At 37.9% G+C, this 23103-nt stretch overlaps 1 long non-coding RNA gene across 1 annotated transcript in view; it reads left to right on the forward strand.

Annotated features, from left to right (window-relative positions):
- The window catches only part of LOC138763408 (uncharacterized), a 42388-nt gene extending 29674 nt beyond the window's left edge, over positions 1 to 12714 (forward strand). The window contains exon 3 of the long non-coding RNA XR_011357533.1: positions 12460 to 12714. This is a non-coding gene — a long non-coding RNA (uncharacterized lncRNA). The remainder of the gene's footprint in view (positions 1 to 12459) is intronic.
- Positions 12715 to 23103: the final 10389 nt, after the last annotated feature.

Consider the following 23103-nt stretch of genomic DNA (forward strand, 5'->3'; position numbering starts at 1 on the left):
CCATCTGTGCTCTTACCTTGAGAAAAGGTTCATGTTCAAAATGTTGGTTACCATTTATTTTCTATAGATGCTGCATGACCTGCTGAGTTCTCCAGCACTTTTGTGGATTGCATGACAATCACAGCAGCTACAGATTTTCCTGTTTAACCGGCCTTCAGCTCTTGTTTGCAAACATATTTCCTCGACAAAAACTGAGGAAGCTGGTTATAGAGTCATTGACTCATGGCACACTGAAACAGGCTTATTGGCCCATCAAGTTCATAACAACCATCAAGTATCCATCTATTTGGAGTCATGTGATGGAGTAGTGGCTGGTAGGAGAATACCAGCCCTCTCCAGAAAAGAAGAAAAAAAGTAAAGAAAAAGCAAAGCCACAGACACACAAATCACAACAAATAAAAAATAAAGGTGTGGAGGAAATGGCACCAAAGAAAGAAAAGCCAAAAACAACGGGAAGAAAAGAAGAAGGAAAGACGGCGGAAGAGAAAGCTGAAGGCCTTACCTGCACTAAGAAGCAGGGACCCGCCGTGGAAAGAGGAGCCCAGTCCTTGAGGTCAGTGGAAACCCCGAAGGGTCGTGACCCACCGAACGCAGGACTACAAGGATGGCTCACGGAGCCAAACAGAGGTGTGCAACTGCGCATGCACGATGCGCATGACAAAGACAACACTGACGGGAGTGTGAACAGCTGAGAATGACCCGACAGCAGGGCTCCCAGCGGGACGATATAGAAAATAACGCGAACGGGAGGGAGGAGAATGAAAAAAGGAAATCAGAGACACAGCAGATGACCAGCCCAGAGGAAGAGGACCAACATCAAGACACCATTAAAAAAAAATATCCAGTAAACTGAAATAAACAGCCCAACAAGAAAGTCAGAAGAGACACAGATACAAGGAAGAGAGGTAGAGGACACAGGTCCTGGAGTGGACACAGGGGAAGAGGAGGGAGAACATCATCAACCTCTGCACAGAGAAATAGAAGATAATGGGAATGGACTGTACATAGAGAGAAAATTTTTGAAGAATATATGGAAGCAGTAAAAGAATGGCAGACATGAGAATTTAATGAAATAAAAAGAAGAATAAAAGGTACAGAAGAAAAAATTAGTAGATTAGAGATGGTCATGACAGAAATAGGGAAAAGAGTAGACAAGGTGGAAGAACGAGAAACAGCCATAGAAATTGAGGTGGACGACTTAAAAAGGAAATTGGAAGAATCTGATTAAAAAGTTAAAGAAATGCAGGAGCTGTTAGCTCAGAAGATGGATATAATGTAAAACTATAATAGAAGAAACAATATAAAGATAGTGGGCCTTAAGGAAGATGAAGAAGGCAAAGATATGAAAGAATTTATAAAAGAATGGATCCCCAGGGTCCTAGGAATGCCAGAAATACAGGAAGGAATGGAAATAGAAAGGGCACACAGAACATTAGCCCCAAAACCAAAGCCACAACAAAAATCAAGATCCATTCTAGTAAAATTCCTGAGATATACGACAAGAGAAAATATATTGGAGAAGGCAATGAAAAAAATGAAAGAAGACAAAAAGCCACTGGAATACAAAGGTCAAAAAAAAATTTTCTACCCAGACACAAGTTTTGAGCTCCTGAAGAAGAGGAAGGAGTTTAATGCAGCAAAATCGATCCTGTGGAAGAAAGGATATCTTATGTTAAGATATCCAGCAGTGCTTAAAATAGTTATCCCGGGGCAGCAAAGCAAACTGTTCTCAGATCCGGAGAAAGCACGAAAATTTGCAGAACGCCTGCAAAACAGAGAGATGAAGAGATGTAACAAGAACAAGAATGACGACAAACTTCATATAAAGAAGAAAAATAATGTATAAGTAAGAACTAAGAAGGGGAAGAAAGGGAAGAAAGGAAGTAAGGGGGGAATTAAGAGGGTGAGCTTTGTTATATGTGAAGATAAAAGTCTTCTGGAGGGGGCTGGGTGGGAGAGAAAAACAGTCACTGCGAAATCGGTTGACGCTTGCGAGCGGGTTCGCAATCCAAATGGAGAGGGGAGTTGTGGTTGCCCGGCAAGGGACAAGGGGCAACTCAGAGAGGGGGAGGGGGAACATTTGGGGTTAAGGGAATTTTAGATGTGGGAATAGTGGAAATATTTTATGTTTTAGAAGTGTTGTCTTACAGTGTGTTCAAAAAAAAGAAAACAGAAATGGATAAGGAGGAAAGGTGGTGATGAGGAAGCGGAAATGAGAGGTAAACAAAGTATGAAATGGCCATGTTGAACTATATGACTATAAATATTAATGGAATATATAACCAAATCAAAAGGAAGAGGCTGTTAAATTTACTGAAGAAAGAAAAAATTGTTATAGCATTCGTGCAGGAAACACATCTAACGGAAGTGGAACCCAAGAAATTAAGGAGAGACTGGGTAGGGCACGTAATGGCAGCATCATATAATTCAAAAGCCAGAGGAGTAGCTATATTAATCAATAAAAAGGCACCAATCAAAACAGAGGAGGAAATAATAGATCCAGCAGGGAAGTATGTAATGACAAAGTGTCAAATATATTCAGAATATTGGAATTTGCTCAATGTATACGCACCTAATGAAGAGGATCAAAAATTTATGCAAGATATCTATTTGAAGATTGCAGATATGCAGGGCAATATACTGATAGGAGGGGACTTTAACCTTAATTTGGACCCAAAGATGGATAAAACTGGAAAAAAGACTAGCAGAAAGAACAAAGTGACCAAATTTATGGTTAAATCGATGCAGGAAATGCAACGTTTGGATATATGGAGGAGACAACACTCAAAGGAGAAGGAATACTCATATTATTCGGGTAGACATAAAACATACTCAAGGATAGACCTGTTCCTGTTGTCAGCTCACATCCAAGGGAGAGTTAGGAAAACGGAATATAAAGCGAGAATGTTATCAGATCACTCACCCCTGTTATTAGCAATAGAGCTGGAGGACATCCCACCGAGAACGTATAGTTGGAGATTAAACTCCATGCTACTTAAAAGACAGGATTTTAGAGAATTAATTGAGCGACAAATTTAAATATACTTTGAAATAAATATGGAATCAGTGAAAGATAAATTTATACTATGGAATGCAATGAAAGCATTCATCAGAGGGCAGATAATAAGTGACGTAACTAAGATGAAGGAGGACTACAATCGGGAAATAGAACAGCTGGAAAGGGAAAAAGCAAGTACAGAAAAAGAATTAGCAATAAGGGAAGATGCAACAAAAAGAAGAGAATTGGCAGACAAAAAAATAAAATATGAAACACTACAAACGTATAAGGTGGAGAAGAACATAATGTAGACAAAACAGAAGTATTATGAGCTATGAGAAAAAACGCACAAAATACTAGCTTGGCAGCTTAAGACACAACAAACTAAAAGAACGGTATTGGCATCAAGGAAAAAGGACAAACAAATTACATATAACCCAACAGAGATCAACGAAAACTTCAGGGAATTCTACGAGCAACTATATCGAATTGAGAACGAAGGGAAAGAAGACAAAATAGATGAGTTTCTAGCTAAAATTGAACAGCCAAAATTGCAAGAAGAGAAGCAAAATAAATTAATAAAATCATTTGAAATAAAGGGAAGACAGGATATATTAAAAAAACTACCAAACAATAAAATGCCGGGAGAGGATGGACTCCCAATAGAATGCTATAAAACATTTAAAGACTTAATAATTCCTCCTCTCCTGGAAGTAATGAACCAGATTGAAGAAACACAAAACATGCAAGATTCATGCAAAACAGCAATAATTACAATATTACCAAAGACGGAAAAAGATCCACTAATACCAGCATCGTATAGACCAATATCTCTATTAACACAGATTACAAGATAATAGCTAAACTATTAGCAAACAGATTGGCCGATTGTGAACCAAAAATAGTAAAACTAGATCAAAATGGATTTATTAAGAAAAGACAAACAACGGACAATATCTGTAAGTTCATTAACTTAATCCATGCAGTAAAAGGAGACAAGACGCCAACAGTGGCAGTTGCCTTAGATGCAAATAAAGCCTTTGACAGAGTAGAATGGAATTATTTATTCAAAGTACTACAGAGGTTCAACCAACCAGAGAAATATATTAATTGGATTAAAGCTACCAGAGAAATATATTAATTGGATTAAAGCATTATATAAGGGACCACTGGTGAAGGTGACAGTAAATGGATATATATCAAGCCAATTTAAATTAAGCAGATCAACTAGGCAGGGATGTCCACTATCTCCCTCACTGTTCGTGTTAGCTATAGAACCACTGGCAGAACTGATAAGAACATAAAATAAAATAAGAGGGATAAAAATAAAAGAGAAGGAATATAAAATCAGTCTATTTGCAGATGACATCATATTATACTTAACAGAACCAGAAATATCAATAAAAGAATTACATAAGAAATTGAAGGAATATGGAGAAGTATCAGGGTAAAAGATCAATGCAAATAAAAGTGAAGCAATGCCAATGAATAATGCGGATTTCACAAAGTTTAAGAAAGAATCACCATTTAGATGGCAAACACAAGCAATTCGATACCTAGGTATACAACTAGATAATAATCTAGCCCATCTATACAAACTAAATTGTCAGCCATTAATGAAGAAATTACAAGATGACTTAGAGCACTGGAAAGACTTACCACTAACACTGATAGGAAGGGTAAATTGCATTAAAGTGAATATCTTCCCAAGGATACAATACCTATTTCAATCGTTACCAATTCATCTAACAGAGAAATTCTTCAAGGAGCTAAAGAAAATAATAAGGAAATTCTTATGAAAAGGGGGGAAACCGAGGATAGCGCTAGATAAATTAACAGAATGGTACAAACAAGGGGGCTTACAGCTACCAAATTTTAAGAATTATTATAGAGCAGCACAATTAAGATACCTATCAGATTTTTATCAAACAAGGGAAAAACCAGATTGGACCAGGTTAGAGCTACATAAAATAGGAGAGAAGGTACCAGAACATATACTATATAAGTGGGATGAAAAGCTGGTGCAACATAGGAATTCACCAGTACTGCACCATCTGCTCAACATTTGGAAGAAGATTCACGTAGAAAGGAATAAAACAAATTATCAACTACCAAAACTAATATTGACACAAAATCAACTAATCTCTTTCACAATAGATAACCTTTCCTTTAGAAAATGGGAGAGAAAAGGGATCAGAAGAATAGAAAATTGTTTTTTGGGAAAAAAATTATTATCTTTTGAACAAATGAAGGACAAATATGGTATAACTCATGGTACAATATTTGCATGCCACCAACTGAAAACCTACTTGAAGGACAAATTGGGAAGCAGACTGAGGTTACCAAAAGGAAGCAATTTTGAATATGTGATTACAGACACAATGATAATTAAAAGATTTATAACAAACGTACATCAAACTGCAAAAGAACGAGGAAACAAGCTTTAACCCCAAACAAAAATGGGAACAAAATCTAAACATAAAGATAAAGAATGAAACATGGGAAAAGCTATGCTCCGGAACTATGAGAAATACAATAAACACGAGGTTACGCATGATACAATATAATTGGTTACACAGGCTATACACCACACCCCAAAAGTTAAATAAATTGGACCCAACAGTATCAGACAGATGTTTTCGTTGTAAGAAGGAAATGGGAACAACAATACATGCAATTTGGGCATGTGAGAAAGTGGAAAAGTTTTGGGAAGACCTAAATCAGGTATTAAATAAAATCGCAAAAAGCAACATACTAAAAAATCCAGAGATCTTTCTTTTAAGTAATATAAGAAGTAAAGAACTTGGACTCGATTTGGATGGAGCACAAAAAAGATTTATTATGATAGCCTTAGCTGTAGCAAAAAAATGTATTATGTCAACCTGGAAATTAGAAGATAGCCTGAGAATACAGCAATGGTACATAGAAATGAATAAATGTATTCCATTGGAAAAAATAACATATAATTTAATAGCATCACAGTATTCGAACAAATTTGGGAACCGTACATGGAACACAGCAGAGAAGTCCTACCGCAGACCTCCACCACCTTAAATGACAGAAGGAGAAGAAGACAAAATGAACTGACCCAGTATGTAAAAGTAGAAGACACAAATTTCTTGTTTATTTTCATTGTGTGATGACATTGTTTAATGGGTTTAATGTATCATATAGGTTGAACGTTGAGTGGGTGGGGAGGGGGGGGTGAAGGAGGGAGGGAAGGGGGGGGAAAGGGGAGAAAATAACACTGTATATTCAAGAGGGAAATGTTTGTGTGTATTTTGGTTAGTATGGTTCATAGTGTGAAAAGTTAAAAAAAATTTTAAAAGTATCCATCTATTTGAATTCAGATTAAACCCATTTGATCCTTAGATTTCTTTGCTTTGGCAATCCAAGTGCTCATCTTGATTTTTTTTTAATGTTGCAAGCCGATCTACCTCCCCTACCTTTCCGTATTCCAACAATCCTCTATGTGGAAAAAAAAATCTCTTCCCTCTGAACCTCTTGCTCCCTCACCTTAAACTCTCTACCCAAATTCCAGACACTCTGGTCTGAGGAAAGATTTCCTGCTGTCCACCCAATTTATGACCCTCATAAATTTGTACATCTCCATCAGATTTCCACCCCAGTCTTCTCCACTTGGAGGAAAATAAACCCAGCCTATGCAGTCTCCCTTCAAAAATGAAACCTTCCATCCCCAAGAACATTACGGTCAATCTTTTCTGCACTATCTCTAATGCAATTAAATCTTTCTAATCATGTGCAAACAAAAAATGTCCACAATAACACAGCTCTGGGACAAACATCACCCCACTGCTTATATTCCATGCCCTGGCTAATGGAGACAAACATCTCTTTTGTCATTTTCACCACCTTACCTACCTGTGCTGCCAACTTCATGGATCCTTGAACTTGTAAAGCAAGGTCATTCTGTCCCTTTTCATTCCTAAGGGCCCTGTCATTCATTAGAATGTCCTACCCTCGTTTGTTCTGTTGGATGTCACTTTACAATTATCAGGATTAAATTCCATCTGCCATTGCTCTACCCCAGTGGTTCTCAACTTTTTATTTCCACTCATATACCACTTTAAGTATTCCCTATACCAAAGGTGCTCTGTGATTAGTAAAAGATTGCTTAAGGTGGTATGCGGGAGGAAAGAAAAAGTTTAAAAACCACTGTTTTTATCGTACCTAATTGACTCATTATATGCACGGTTTCATCACTCCAAACGAAATGGGCCAATTACTATTTTTCTCAAGCAAAATATTACAGTAACAATTAGGTCTATAACAGTGATTCTCAACCTTTCCTTCCCACCCACATACCACCTTAAGCAATCCCTTACTAATCACAGAGCACTTATACAACTTAAAGTGGTATGTGAGTGGAAAGAAAAAAGTTGAGAACCACTGTTCTACCCATTTTACTAAATAAAGTATTATCCTGCAATCTACATTCATCCTTCTTAGATTTGGCCACTTGTGCAAATAAAAGAACTTATAAGCTTAAAGACATCACATTTGTTTGCCTTCAGTCATCTGATACTTCACCTGTGACCACCAGATATTTATACATTTTTCTTTTGTTAATGGCCTGGGATACATCTCATCAATCCACCTTTAAGCCTACTGAGATATTTTATACCTCTTTTTTAAAGATAACATGTCCCATGAATTCAATGACCAGCTACTCCTTAAATTCTCTTCCTACAATATCTTTCCTCTGAGTGAATAAGGATGAGAACTTTTCATTTAAAACTTCGGCCATATTCACTGCCTCCATATACATTATGGTTCCGAACATGTTCTACTCTTTTTTTTTAGTTCCGTTCTTATTTCTACAATGCCTTGGGATTTCCTTTAATCTTCCCTGATCACGACAGCTTGTGCTCCCCTTTGCCCTCCAAATTTTTTTTTTAAATATTGCCCTACACTTTCAATACCTCTCAAGAGTCTACCCTGTTTACATTTCTTTATATCTACCATGTATTTTTCATTGGCATATCTTTATATTTACCATGTGTTTTCTCTTGACATTCAGTGTTCCTTCGACTTGCCTTTCATCCTTATGGGAACATGTTGGGCCTGAACTCTCATTATTTAACTTTTGACTGATTTGCATATGTCCAAATAGACTCACTTGCAGGTGGGAAGGTTAGTGAAGTGGTTGCTGCTTTGCTATTACAGCGCCAGTGACATGGGTTCAAATCCAGCGCTGTCTGCGGAGGTTTGTACGATCTCCCTGTGACCTGCGTGGGTTTTCTCTGGTGCTTTGGTTTCCTTCCACCTTGTAAAATGTATGGGCTTGGGAGGTTAATTGAGTGTAATTGGGCAGCATGGGTCTGATAGGCCAGAAGAGCCTTCTACCATTCTCTATTGCTGAAATTGCTAAAATTTAAAAAATTAAATTAAATTAAACATTTACTAGGTCATAATTATATTAAAATTGGTCTTACCTGTTTAGGATCTTAATTTTAGGACCATACTTACCCTTTTCTATAAATGTTTTGGTTATGTTACGAGCCCAAAGGACCCCAAAACCTAGCAGCAATAGACATTCACCGAGACAAGTGATTTTTAAAACAAGTTATTTTTAATCAACTTTAAACATGAAAATAGAATCAAACGTAAACTTAACTCTATACTTAAATAAGCCAAATAATCCCCTTCTAATTCTAAGTGCAAATGTATGTAATGTAATGACCATGAGTCAGAAAGCAGGATGGAGATCAAGAATCTGGTTGTGTGGTGCCAGGACAACAATCTTGCTTTCAATTTCAATAAGATTCCACCTGCATTGAATTTGCCCATCGTTATTGAATGAAGATCTACCGGGACCAATGCCTGAAGAGGGCACACAAAATCAGTGAACCGGTGCAGACTCGAAATGCCAACATGGCCTGTTTCCGCTACGTAAATGGTTATATGGTTATATGGTTATATGGTGTGTGTAAATTCAAGTTCTTTGGTTCACACTTCAATCTCACTTCTTCTTCCATGTTCTCTGGTTGCAAGCAATCACCATATTGTGCACAGAATTTAACATGTATAAAGTTCACCAGACTTGGTGCTTGAAAGGTAAATGTTTACCACTCTGGAATGTTCTTGTAGGGTTTGCAGAGAGAGATATTTGTTGCTCCAGGATTTCCACAACTGAGGTACCACCACTAGTCACCTCAGAGTCTCGCTGATGAAACTTGCCCCATTAGGATCTTCCAGATGGTAACCTCTTTCTTCAAGCTACCACAGAGTTCCATTCCTTCCTCTATTTCAAGAGAAACATCAGACAGATAACACTTCCAGCCATCTACTGCTCTGGAACTTGCTTTCATCAGTTTCAAACAGTTTTCCCTGGATTGCAATTTTCAGTTACTTGTCAGTGTCCCACACACTGACTGACTGAGCTGTTAACTCAACTCTCTCTCTTTTCCAGCTGAAACTCCAAAGAGAGCATGTGACTCATGTCTTGCAAAATCCCCACCTTCCTGAGCAAAACAACAGGAGTTCTTTCTTCTGCTCCCATCTGTTGTTAGATAAACAAAAATCCAGGAGTGACCTTCCTATGAGCACTTTGATAGACAGCATGACTCCAGCAAGACCATGGTCACACATTTTATGACTTCAGTTCAATTTACAGCTACTTGTGAAAGGTGCTTACATTCTCCAGAGTTCTTTCAAATAAGATCTGTTTTAAAATGTGAACCTACCTAAGTGACCTACTCTAAATCTTATAAATTCTCCCCAAATATTAATATTGTTACAGTTACTATCCACATAATGCCTTTTCACTGATACTTCTACCCTCCCAGCCTAAGTTGATGGTTTTTCTTTTCTTTTTCTTTATTTTTATTGGATTTTCCAGAAATGATGCATAGAAGCCATTAATCAAGGGTAATATATGAAAAAGAATATACAGAAATAACTGTTATATAAAAAGAATAAAACTAATATATAAACTCAATATCATAACAGTTAAAGAGAGAGAAAAAAAGTAGTAAACATTTTTTAAAAAGTAGACAATTCTACAAATTCTACCCGCTATCCTTCTGAAGTTATCTGGTAAGTATATGCAATTTCACTACCATTACAACTTCACAAAACAAGATCTAAATCATTAATTACAAAAATAATTAATAAAAGGAGCCCACAAACTTAGAAAATTTAAATCTGTTACAACAGAAGTACATCTGATTTTTTTCCAAAGTTAGGCATGCCATCGTATCAGATAGACATTGAGTATGTGAAAGAGGGAGAGCATCTTTCCATCTCATCAGTATTGAACGTATAGCAATAAAGGTGGCAAAGGACACTACATGGGATTGAAACATAGTTGTCTTAGTTGATCCAAAAAAGGTAATTGTAGGATTATGTATCGGATTCAATAAGGTACGAAAGATAGCTTCCCAAAAAACTGAATGAGAGGAACAAGACCAAAACATATGTAACTAAGTACCTTCTTCAGTCTTACACTTTCAAGGAAATTTTAGAGTAAAATTTAACCCATTGAACTTTACAAAAGCAAGCTCGATGTACTACCTTAAATTGTAAAAGCGAATGTCAGGCACATCAAGAAGATGAATTTACCAATTTTAAGATAGAATCCCATGTAGTATATGAAAATGAAAGTTGAAGATCTTGCTCCCATAATTTTTTTTTATCTTATCTAGGTAATTATCCCTTGACTTTAATAATAAATCATATATATAGCTGATGTCAACATTTTTTGATTTGGTTTAAAATTATAGCTCATTTCTATTATATTTATAACAAGGGCCTGAGGAAGTCTCAACACTACAGAGTTCAAAAAACTAATTTGTAGGTGTCTAAAAACATGATGTTTGTGTAGTTTACATTTAAGGGATAGTTGCTCGAATGAGGCTAAATTCTTCTTCTTCTTTGGCTTGGCTTCGTGGATGAAGATTTATGGAGGGGTATGTCCACGTCAGCTGCAGGTTCGTTGGTGACTGACAAGTCCGATGCAGGACAAGCAGACATGGTTGCAGCGGTTGCAAGGGAAAATTGGTTGGTTGGGGTTAGGTGTTGGGTTTTTCCTCCTTTGTCTTTTGTCAGTGAGGTGGGCTCTGCGGTCTTCTTCAAAGGAGGTTGCTGCCCGCCGAACTGTGAGGCGCCAAGATGCACGGTTGGAGGCGAGATCAGCCCACTGGCGGTGGTCAATGTGGCAGGCACCAAGAGATTTCTTTAAGCAGTCCTTGTACCTCTTCTTTGGTGCACCTCTGTCTTGGTGGCCAGTGGAGAGCACACCATAGAACACGATCTTGGGAAGGCGATGGTCCTCCATTCTGGAGACGTGACCCACCCAGCACAGTTGGGTCTTCAGCACCGTGGATTCAATGCTTGCAGACTCTGCCAGCTCGAGTACTTCGATGTTGGTGATGAAGTCATTCTAATGAATGTTGAGGATGGAGCGGAGACAGCGCTGATGGAAGTGTTCTAGGAGTCGTAGGTGATGCCAGTAGAGGACCCATGATTCGGAGCCGAACAGGAGCGTGGGTATGGACAATGGCTCTGTACATGCTGATCTTTGTGTGTTTTTTCAGTTGGTTGTTTTTCCAGACTCTTTTATGTAGTCTTCCAAAGGTGCTATTTGCCTTGGCGAGTCTGTTATCTATCTCTTTGTTGATCCTTGCATCAGATGAAACGGTACAGCTGAGGTAGGTAAACTGATTGACCGTTTTGAGTTCAGTGTGCCTGATGGAGATGTGGGGGAGCTGGCTGATGGAGGACCTCAGTTTTCTTCAGGCTGACATTTTGGCAGTTTCCGCAAATCAGGATGTCATGCGCTGGAGAGCTGGCTCTGAATGGGCAACTAAAGTGGCATTGTCTGCAAAGAGTAGTTCACGGACAAGTTGCTCTTGTGTCTTGGTGTGAGCTTGCAGGCGCCTCAGATTGAAGAGACTGCAATCCGTGCGGTACCGGATGTAAACACTGTCTTCATTGTTGAGGTCTTTATTGGCTTGTTTCAGCATCATGCTGAAGAAGATAGTAAAGAGGGTTGGTGCGAGGATGCAGCCTTGCTTCACGCCGTTGTCAATGGAGAAGGGTTCGGAGAGCTCATTGCTGTATCTGACCCGACCTTGTTGGCTTTCGTGCAGTTGGATAACCATGTTGAGGAACTTGGGTGGGCATCCGAGGCACTCTAGTATTTGCCAAAGCTCTTTCCTGCTCACGGTGTCAAAGGCTTTGGTGAGGTCAACAAAGGTGATGTAGAGTCCTTTGTTTTGTTCTCTGCACTTTTCCTGGAGCTGTCTGAGAGCAAAGATCATGTCAGTAGTTCCTTCGTTTGCACGAAAGCCACACTGTGATTCTGGGAGGACATTTTCAGCGACACTAGATATTAGTCTATTAAGGAGAATCCTAGCAAAGATTTTGCCTGCAATGGAGAGCAGCATGATTCCCCTGTCGTTTGAGCAGTCTGATTTCTCGCCTTTGTTTTTGTACAGGGTGATGATGATGCCATCACGAAGGTCCTGGAAAGGACCAGATTTGCTGCTGCCGCCGGAGGCTCGAGGTCCTGTTGGTGCCACCGCCGGAGGCCCGATGTCCTGTTGCACCCGCCGCCGGAGGCCCGAGGTCCTGTTGCTGCCACCGCCGGAGGCCTGAGGTCCTGTTGCTGCCGCCGCCGGAGGCCAAAGGTCCTGTTGCTGCTGCTGCCGGAGGCCCGAGGTCCTGTTGCTAAATTATCATCAATAAATAAATCCTGAAAAGATTAGGTACCCAACTTAAGCTATTCACAAAAAGCAGAATCTTTTCCTAAATGTGGGAAAAAAAAGAATGAAGTAATAGTTGTATATGCCTCAGAAGTAAGAATCTATGGTATCCAAAAAAAATTTCTAAATTGAAACCAAATTCTCAAAGTATACTTAACAACAAAATTTTCATTTAATTTGGAAGCAAAGAAAGGTAATGACGCTCCAAGTATTGAAATAAGAGAATTTTTTTAAAATACAATTAAGTTCCAAATCATCCAATTTGAAGCTTCCATTCTGTCCTCACAATGAATTTTAAAAAAATTATACATCTAATATTAGCTGTCCAATAATAAAATCTAAAATTAGGTAAAGCCAAACCACCTTTCTTTTTAAGGTTTTGAAGGAAAACTTTACAAAGATGAGGATGCCTATTTTTCCAAATATATGAGGAAATAATTGAGTCAAGTAAAACAAAAAAAGTTTTAGGAATAAAAACGGGAAGAGCTTGGAAAATATATAAAAAAATTTGGGTAGGATATTCATCTTAATAACATTGATTTGTCCAATTAAGGACATCGAAAGAGGAGACCACTGAGCTAAATACTTAACATAGTTCATTAATGAAAGAAAATTCTTTTTAATAGAATTACTATAATTTTTAGTAATTAATTAAGCAATTAAATTGATTTTTTTTGTTCTTTTAAAAGGAAGGGCAGAACCTAGAGAGCCAGAAGACTTCAATACAAACAGCTCACTTTTCTGAAGATTCAATTTATAACCTGCAAATTGGTGGAGCAGTGACAGAATGGATGGGATTGAATGATCAGGGTCTGAAATATATAACAGAAGATCATCCACATATAAAGTGACTTTATAAAGACTCCCCCCTCTTAAAATACCAAAGATGTCATTAAATTGCCAAAAGGCCATAGCTAACAGTTCTAATGCCAAATTAAATAGTGATGGGCTAAGAGAAAAACCTTGCCTAGATCCACAGTAGAGATTAAAGGGTTTGGATTTAAAAGAGTTGGTAAAAATTGAGGCAACATGAGATAAATATATCAATTTAATCCAATTAATAAATTTAGGGCCAAAATTGATTTTTTAAAGCACTTTAAATAAATAATCTCATTCCATCCTATCAAAAGCTTTTTCAGCATCTAATAAGATAACACACTCATGAAACAGGAGGAGAGTAATGAACATTTAATAAATTACATGTTAAATTGTGAATAGCATCCTTTAATAAACCCAGTTTGATCTTCAGAAATAATGAGAGGTATAAAGTTTTCCAACCTACAGGCCAGTATTTTAGACAGAATCTTAGCATCAGCATTCAAAAGAAAGATTGGCCTATAAGAGGAACAATCAGGTAAGTCCTAATTCTTATGAGAATAAGTGAAATTGAGGCTTCATAGAAAGTAACAGGTAATTTCCCAACAGCAAAAGATTTAGAGAAAACAGATCTAAATGGGGTGCTAAAGATTGCAAGAAAATTTATAAAATTCAGCTGAAAGACCATCAAGGTTGGGAACTTTACCAGATTGTAAAGAGTTAATTATTGCAACAATCTCCTCAATCTCTGAATTCAAGCAGTGTGCGATGTGGCACCCTGACTCTCTCAAATCTGGGTGTACATGCTCCCTGCAGCTCTCTGCTGAGTCATGGTGCCTGGATTAATGAGTGTTGGTAATTTCCTCAGTCAATTGCATTGTAGCAACTATGAACCAGTCCAGTGACAGCCAGAAACCTAAAGAAATTGATGTCCAAGGTTCCTTTTATTGCCATGTAATGATGCCACCCTCCCCGGAAATCAGGGGAGGGTGGCATCATTACATAATGCCACAAAATATCACCACGCTAGACTTGATGGCAGGACCTAATCCCATACAAGAAGATCCCCAGCCCACATGGCCACATTACATATCACCACAGCACCCAAATTTACAACCAATGAGTAACAAAACCTACTAAAAATTAATTACTGCTTAAAATTAAAATTAAAACTGTTGCTTGGATTCAGTTTGTAATCTTGGGATCCACTAACATTGCTGAGAGGCTAACAGTGCCATCTCTCTATTCTGCACATTCCCTCATGCAATATTGCTCTCTTCCACAAACACACCCATCCCCTTCCCCCACTTCATATTGCAATCAGATCACTGACTGGAGCATGTAAACAATAGATGTCGCTTGGGCTTTGTTTTTCCTTCACAAGGATATTTATCAGCGAGACGACTTTCAGGAAGACGGTAAGATGGCAGCAGATAGAAATTGTGTTGTTTCTGGTAGCTCAAGAAGTAACTGTAAGATCCCACCGGGAACGCAAGATCATGGAAATAACCTGGATGCCCTTGTTTGTGCTCTAGAGCAGCACTGACCTGCTCCAAAAGCCAAGTGTTTACTTTAGCAGCCCAGTGATAATTTAGGGGAGAGGTGTGCATTCCACTGAATGCTGCTGGTTAGGATTTCTTGGTGGTCTCATGAGCCTTTACAGTATTCATTCAAACATGGATTCAGAAGAGCACAGGTAACTGGACAGACTAACATTTCCTCCTGGAAAATACAAATTTATTTTCTCAATTTTAGGTCAAATCACCTCCTTCCTTGCACAATACACACAGAAGGAGCCCATAGGATCAATGCCAACTTTAAACATCAGTCCCATTCTCCCTTTGCTTATTTCCCTACAGCTCAATGACTTTTAAGTTTAAGCTAATTTGTCACGTTATACTTGGAACAGTAAAAAGGGTTCTTCTGTAAGCAGTCATGCCAGTCAACTCTAACATTCATATAACCATATAAAGAAAAAGAACAAGAGCACAATTGCAGGGTTACAACAAAAAAGAATCAATCATTACAAAGTTAGGACAGTATTACTCTCTCATACATGCTCATGTGTTTTTGTTTGATTCTGACGTCGCTTACCTATACTAGGAAATAACTTAGAGCAGCAAATCAACCAATAATCTGAGTTACAAATTTTGCCCAGTGAGCTGGATCTTTTTTTTTCCAACACAAAACCATTCAAATATGCATGTGATTGTGCCATTGACTACTGGATTTTCAAGCTGGTGATGGCAAGGGGACATAAGAGCTGTTGGTGAACCATTGGCCCAATGGCTAGTGGAAGACTTAGACCAATGGTTTTCAAACTTCCCCCTTAAACTTACATTCCACCTTAAGCAATCCCTAGGCCATAAGTGCTGTGTTTAGTAAGGTATTGCTTAAGGTGATATGTGAATGGGAAGAAAAAGTTTGAAAACCATTGCTTTAATCGTACCTAATTAACTCATTATGTGCACTGTTTCATAACTCCAAAGGAAATGGGCCAATGACAATTTTTCTCAAGCAAAATATTTCAGTAACAACTGGGTCTAGAGCAATGATTCTCAACCTTCCCTTCCCACTCACATACCACCTCAAGCCATCCCTGACTAATCACAGAGCACCGACGGCAAAGGGATTACTTAATGTGGAATGTGAGTTTAGGCGGGCAGTTTAAAAACCACTGACCTAAAGCAACATGAAGAAAAAGAAGGGTGATATTTAGTTCTAAAAGAACAATACATCAAAAATGAAGTCGAGAGACAGAAAGAAAAAGAAACATAAAAGAAGGGACAAGTTTTCTGTGAGATTCTCTCATTTTATCTGGTCTTGTTTTTTTTTTCCATGGGGGTTGAATGAACAAGAATCTGGACCATCAAACACATCGTCACTCATTAAAATATTCACAACATAATGCAGACAGATTAATTTGAACAAAAGCAGCAATTCCTTGAAATTCGTGAACAATAGATTGTGTCTGTCTGCTTTTATAAGACTAAAAAATTAACATAAATAATAACATAAGAAATATGACTAGGAGGAGGCCATCTGGCCTGTCAAGACTGCTCCGCCATTCAATGAGATCGTGGCTGATCTGATGATAGGCTCGTCTCCACCTACTTGCTTTTCCCCATATTTCTTAATTCCCCTACTATGTAAAAATCTATCTTCTTCTTCTTCTTTCTTTCTTCTTCTTTGGCTTGGCTTCGCGGACGAAGATTTATGGAGGGGGTAAAAGTCCACGTCTGCTGCAGGCTCGCTGGTGACTGACAAGTCCGATGCGGGACAGGCAGGCATGGTTGCAGTGGTTGCAAGGGAAAATTGGTTGGTTGGGGTTGGGTATTGGGTTTTCCTCCTTTGTCTTTTGTCAGTGAGGTGGGCTCTGCGGTCTTCTTCAAAGGAGGTTGCTGCTCACCGAACTGTGAGGCACCAAGATGCACGATTGGGGGCGAGATCAGCCCACTGGCGGTGGTCAATGTGGCAGGCACCAAGAGATTTCTTTAAGCAGTCCTTGTACCTCTTCTTTGGTGCACCTCTGTCTCGGTGGCCAGTGGAGAGCTCGCCATAGAACACGATCTTGGGAAGGCGATGGTCCTCCATTCTGGAGACGTAACCCTCCCAGCGCAGTTGGATCTTCAGCAGCATGGATTCGATGCTTGCGGACTCTGCCAGCCCGAGTACTTCGATGTTGGTGATAAAGTCATTCTAATGAATGTTGAGGATGGACCAGAGACAGCGCTGATGGAAGCGTTCTAGGAGCCGTAGGTGATGCCGGTAGAGGACCCATGATTCGGAGCCGAACAGGAGCGAGGGTATGACAACGGCTCTGTACACGCTGATCTTTGTGTGTTTCTTCAGGTGGTTGTTTTTCCAGACTCTTTTGTGTAGTCTTCCAAAGGTGCTATTTGCCTTGGCGAGTCTGTTGTCTATCCCTTTGTCGATCCTTGCATCAGATGAAATGGTGCAGCCGAGGTAGGTAAACTGATTGACCGTTTTGAGTTCAGTGTGCCCGATGGAGATGTGGGGGGGGGGGGCTGGTGGTCATGGTGGGGAGCTGGCTGATGGAGGACCTCAGTTTTCTTCAGGCTGACTTCCAGGCCAAACATTTTGACAGTTTCCGCAAAACAGGACGTCATGCGCTGGAGAGCTGGTCCTGTTTTGCGGAAACTGCTAAAATGTTTAGCCTGGAAGTCAGCCTGAAGAAAACTGAGGTCCTCCATCAGCCAGCTCCCCACCATGACCACCAGCCCCCCCACATCTCCATCGGGCACACAGAACTCAAAAAAATCTATCCAACCTTATATTAAATCTCCAGTGCTTGAATAGGCATCAAATTCCATAGATTCACAAAGGGAAGGTAATGGAATAGAGAGAATAAGGAGGGAATTAAAAGAGTAACCTTTGTGACATATAAAAAGTGAAATCTTTTCTGGGGTGGGCTGGGTGGGGGAAAAGAGCGGTCACTGCAAAATGAGTTGACGCTTGCGAGTGGATTCGCAAATCCAAATGGAGAGGGGAGATGTGGTTGTCCGACAAGGGATAAAGGACAACTCAGGAGGGGAAGGGGAGATTGGGGATAAAGAAGATAGAAATAGGAGAATAAGGAAAATGTTGGATGTTGTAGGAATGTTGTCTGGTAAAGAGTTTAAAATAAGAAAACAGAAATGGAAAAGGAGGAAAGGTAATGATGGAAAAACGGAAAGAGAAGATAAACAAAATATAAAATGGCTACGCTGAACTATATGACTCTAAATATTAATGGAATACATAACCAAATTAAAAGGAAGAAACTACTAAATTTACTGAAAAAGGAAAAAATAGATATAGCATTTGTCCAAGAAACACACTTAACTGAATTGGAGCACAAGAAATTAAAGAGAGATTGGGTAGGACATGTAACAGCAGCATCGTATAATTCAAAAGCAAGAGGAGTGGCTATATTAATTAGCAAAAATGTGCCATTTAAAATAGAAGAGGAAATAATAGATCCAGCAGGGAGATATGTTATGATAAAATGTCAGATATATTCGGAGCCTTGGAATCTACTTAATATATATTCACCTAACGAAGAAGATCAAAAGTTTATGCAAGATATCTTTTTGAAGGTAGCTAATACGCAAGGGAACACACTAATAGGAGGGGATTTCAATCTGAATTTGGATCCAAATATGGATAAAACGGGGAAAAAAATTAACAGGAAGAACAAAGTAACCAAATTTATAATTAAATCAATGCAAGAAATGAAACTTGTGGACATATGGAGGAAACAAAACCCAAAAGAAAAGGAATACTCATACTACTCGACTAGACATAAAACATACTCAAGGATAGACCTATTCCTGTTATCAGCCCACATTCAAGGGAGAGTTAGGAAAACGGAATATAAAGCTAGACTATTATCGGACCACTCACCCCTGTTATTGGCAATAGAGCTAGAGGACATCCCTCCAAGAATGTATAGATGGAGATTAAACCCCATGCTACTTAAAAGACAGGATTTTAGAGAATTTATTGAAAAACAATTAAAAACGTACTTTGAAGTAAATACGGAATCAGTGGAAGATAAGTTTATACTATGGGATAAATATAAAGCATTCATTAGAGGACAAATAATAAGTTATGCAACCAAGATGAAGAAGGACTATAATCAGGAAACAGAGCAGTTGGAAAGGGAAATAATAAACATAGAAAAAAAATTAGCAAAAAAGGAAGATACAACCAAAAGAAGAGAATTGGCGGATAAAAAAATAAAATATGAAACATTACAAACATATAAGGTGGAGAAGAATATAATGAAGACAAAACAGAAATATTATGAACTAGGTGAAAAAACACACAAAATCTTAGCATGGCAGCTTAAGACAGAGCAAACTAAGAAAATGGTATTGGCAACAAGGAAAAAAGACAAACAAATTACATATAATCCAAAAGAAATTAAGGAAAACTTCAGAGAATTCTATGAACAATTATACCGAACTGAAAACGAAGGGAAAGAAGGGAAAATAGATGAATTTTTGACTAAAATTGAACTACCAAAACTACAAATAGAGGAACAAAATAAATTAACAGAACCATTTGGAACAGTAGAAATACAAGAGATAATAAAAAATTTACCAAATAATAAGACACCAGGAGAGGATGGACTCCCAATAGAATTCTACAAAACATTTAAAGATCTAATAATACCGCCCCTCCTGGATGTAATCAACCAGATTGATGAGACACAAAACTTACCAGATTCATGTAAAACAGCAATAATTACAGTGATACTAAAACAAGGGAAAGATCCACTCTCACCAGCGTCATATAGACCAATATCTCTGCTAAACACAGATTATAAGATAATAGCTAAACTATTAGCAAACAGATTAGCAGAACAGGTACCAAAAATGGTAAATTTAGACCAAACTGGATTTATCAAAAAAAGACGCACAACAGACAATATTTGTAAATTTATTAACTTAATTCATGCAGTAGAAGGAAATAAAGCACCGGCAGTAGCAGTTGCTTTAGACGCAGAGAAGGCCTTCGACAGAGTAGAATGGAATTACTTGTTCAAAGTATTGCAAAAATTCAGTTTACCGGAGAAGTATATTAATTAGATTAAAGCATTATATGAGGGACCGTTAGCGAAAGTGACAGTAAATGGACATGTATCAAAGCAATTTAACTTAAGCAGGTCAACGCGACAGGGATGCCCACTATCACCATTATTGTTTGCGCTAGCTATAGAACCACTAGCAGAATCGATAAGAATAGATAATAATATAAAAGGAATAAAAATAAAAGACAGGGAATATAAAATCAGTCTATTTGCGGATGATGTGATAGTGTACTTAACAGAACCAGAACTATCAATAAAAGAACTATATAAGAAATTGAAGGAATATGGAGAAGTGTCGGGATACAAGATAAACGTAAATAAAAGTGAGGCAATGCCTATGAATAATGCGGATTTCTCAAAATTTAAGGAGGAATCCCCATTCAGATGGCAAATGCAGGCAATAAGATACCTAGGTGTGCAAATAAACAAAAATCTAGGCCAATTATATAAACTCAATTACAATCCACTAATGAAAAAATTACAGGACGATTTAGAGCATTGGAAAGAGCTACCACTAACACTGATAGGAAGGATAAACTGTATTAAAATGAACATTTTTCCAAGGATACTATACTTATTTCAGGCATTGCCAATACAACAGACAGAAAAATTCTTCAAAGAGTTAAAGAAAATAATAAGGAGATTTTTATGGAGAGGGGGGAAACCGAGGATAGCACTAGATAAATTAACAGAATGGTATAAACAAGGAGGCTTACAATTGCCAAACTTCAAAAATTATTATAGAGCCGCACAATTAAGGTACCTATCAGATTTTTATCAAACAAGGGAAAAACCAGACTGGACGAGACTAGAATTAGATAAAATAGGGGAAAAGATACCTGAACACATATTATATAAATGGGACGAAAAATTGGTACAACATAGAACTTCTCCAGTATTACACCATCTCCTCAATATATGGAAGAAGATTCATGTAGAAAGAAATAAAATAAATTATCAAATACCAAAACTAATATTGACGCAAAATAAGCTACTCCCTTTTACAATAGACAACCTTTCCTTTAGAAAATGGGAAAAAAAAGGGATTAAAAGAATAGAAAATTGTTTTTCAGGAAGTAGATTCTTATCCTTTGAACAAATGAGAGATAAGTACAATATAACTGGAGATACAGCGCTGGCATATTACCAACTGAGATCCTACTTGAAAGATAAATTAGGAAGCAATTTCAGTTTACCAGAGGGAAGTAACCTTGAATATGTGATTACAGATACAATGTTAATCAAAAGATTTATAACAAATATGTATATCAAACTGCAAGAAAAGGAGAATGAGGAAACAAATGGTAAAACTAAACAAAAATGGGAACAAGATTTAAATATAAAGATAAAAAAGGAAACATGGGAGAAATTATGTTCTGGAACGATGAGAAATACAATAAATACGAGGCTGCGTATGATACAATATAATTGGTTACACAGACTATACATTACACCGCAAAAGTTAAATAAATGGGACCCAACAGTATCTGATAGATGTTTTCGATGTAAAAAAGAAAGGGGAACAACAATTCATGCAATCTGGACATGTGAGAGAGTAGAAAAATTTTGGGATGATCTCAATCAGATATTAAATAAAATAACAGAAAACAATATACCAAAGAATCCAGAGATCTTTCTCCTAAGTAACATAAAAAATAAAGAATTTGGAATTGACTTGGAAGATGCACAAAAAAGATTTGTCAAGATAGCCTTAGCCGTAGCAAAAAAATGTATTATGTCAACCTGGAAATTGGAAGATAATTTGAAAATACAACAATGGTATATAGAAATGAATAAATGTATTCCATTAGAAAAAATAACATATAGTTTAAGAAATAATATTGAAATATTCGAACAAGTATGGGAGCCTTACATTAAATACAATAGCGAAAACCTACCGGGGACAATCATTACCTAAGTTGATGGAAGGAGAAGAAAAGAAAAGAATGGACTCAGTAGAATTTCTGGTGTATTTTTGTTGAATGACAACATTGTCTGACTGAATTAATGCAACCTAGATTGTATACCTAAAATGGATGAGAGGGGGGGGGTGGGGGGGTGGCTTGGGAGGAGGGAGGGGGGGGGGGAGAAAAAGTCACTGTAAATGTGTGGAAAAGAAAAAGTGTATATCATGGCTATTGTGATTTATGGTGTGAAAAATAAAAAAATTAAAAAAAAAAAAAAATTCCATAGATTCACCACCCTCTGGGAAAAGCAGTTCCTCCTCATCTCTATCCTAAATCTACTACCCTGAATCTTGAGGCTATATCCCCTTGTTCTGGTTTCCCCCACCAATGGAAACAACTTACCTACTTCCATCTTATCTATGTCTTTCATAATTTTGTACGTTTCTATAAGACTCCCCTCTCATTCTTCTAAATTACAGCGAGTACAGTCCCAGGCAACTCAATCTCTCCTCATATGCTAACTCACTCATCTTTGGAATCAATCTTGTGAGCTAGTATATTCTTCCTCAGGCAAGTAGGCCAGAACTATTAGCAGTACTCCAGATGCTGCCTTACCAGTACCTTGCACAGCTGCAGTATAACAATAGAAGCAACAAAATTCTCCAGTAGTCTTGACAGAATTTTGCAATGCATTTCATCCACTCCATAATTTACTATTTACATGTTAATAACAATAAGCTCTGTGGTCGCAGTTATTTTCCAGCTAATTTTTAGGCCATTTCATTGTGCCTTTTCTGGCTTTATCCATCTCAAGAACATAATTTAAAAGAATGTGCTTTAATTTCTTTCACAATGGGGTAACTACAAGAATACTTGATGTTAACATAGGAAACTGGAGGCCTGTGACTAGTGCTGTGCCTCTTGAATCGGTGTTGGGACCATTGTTGTCTGTCATCTGTATCAATGATCAGGACGATAAAGTGGTCAATTACATTAGCAAGTTTGCAGATGACACTAAGATTGGGTCTCCAGTTTACTCCAACCATTTAAAATGTG

Source organism: Narcine bancroftii, chromosome 5, assembly GCF_036971445.1.
Source record: "Narcine bancroftii isolate sNarBan1 chromosome 5, sNarBan1.hap1, whole genome shotgun sequence".
NCBI classification, from domain to species: Eukaryota; Metazoa; Chordata; class Chondrichthyes; order Torpediniformes; family Narcinidae; genus Narcine; species Narcine bancroftii.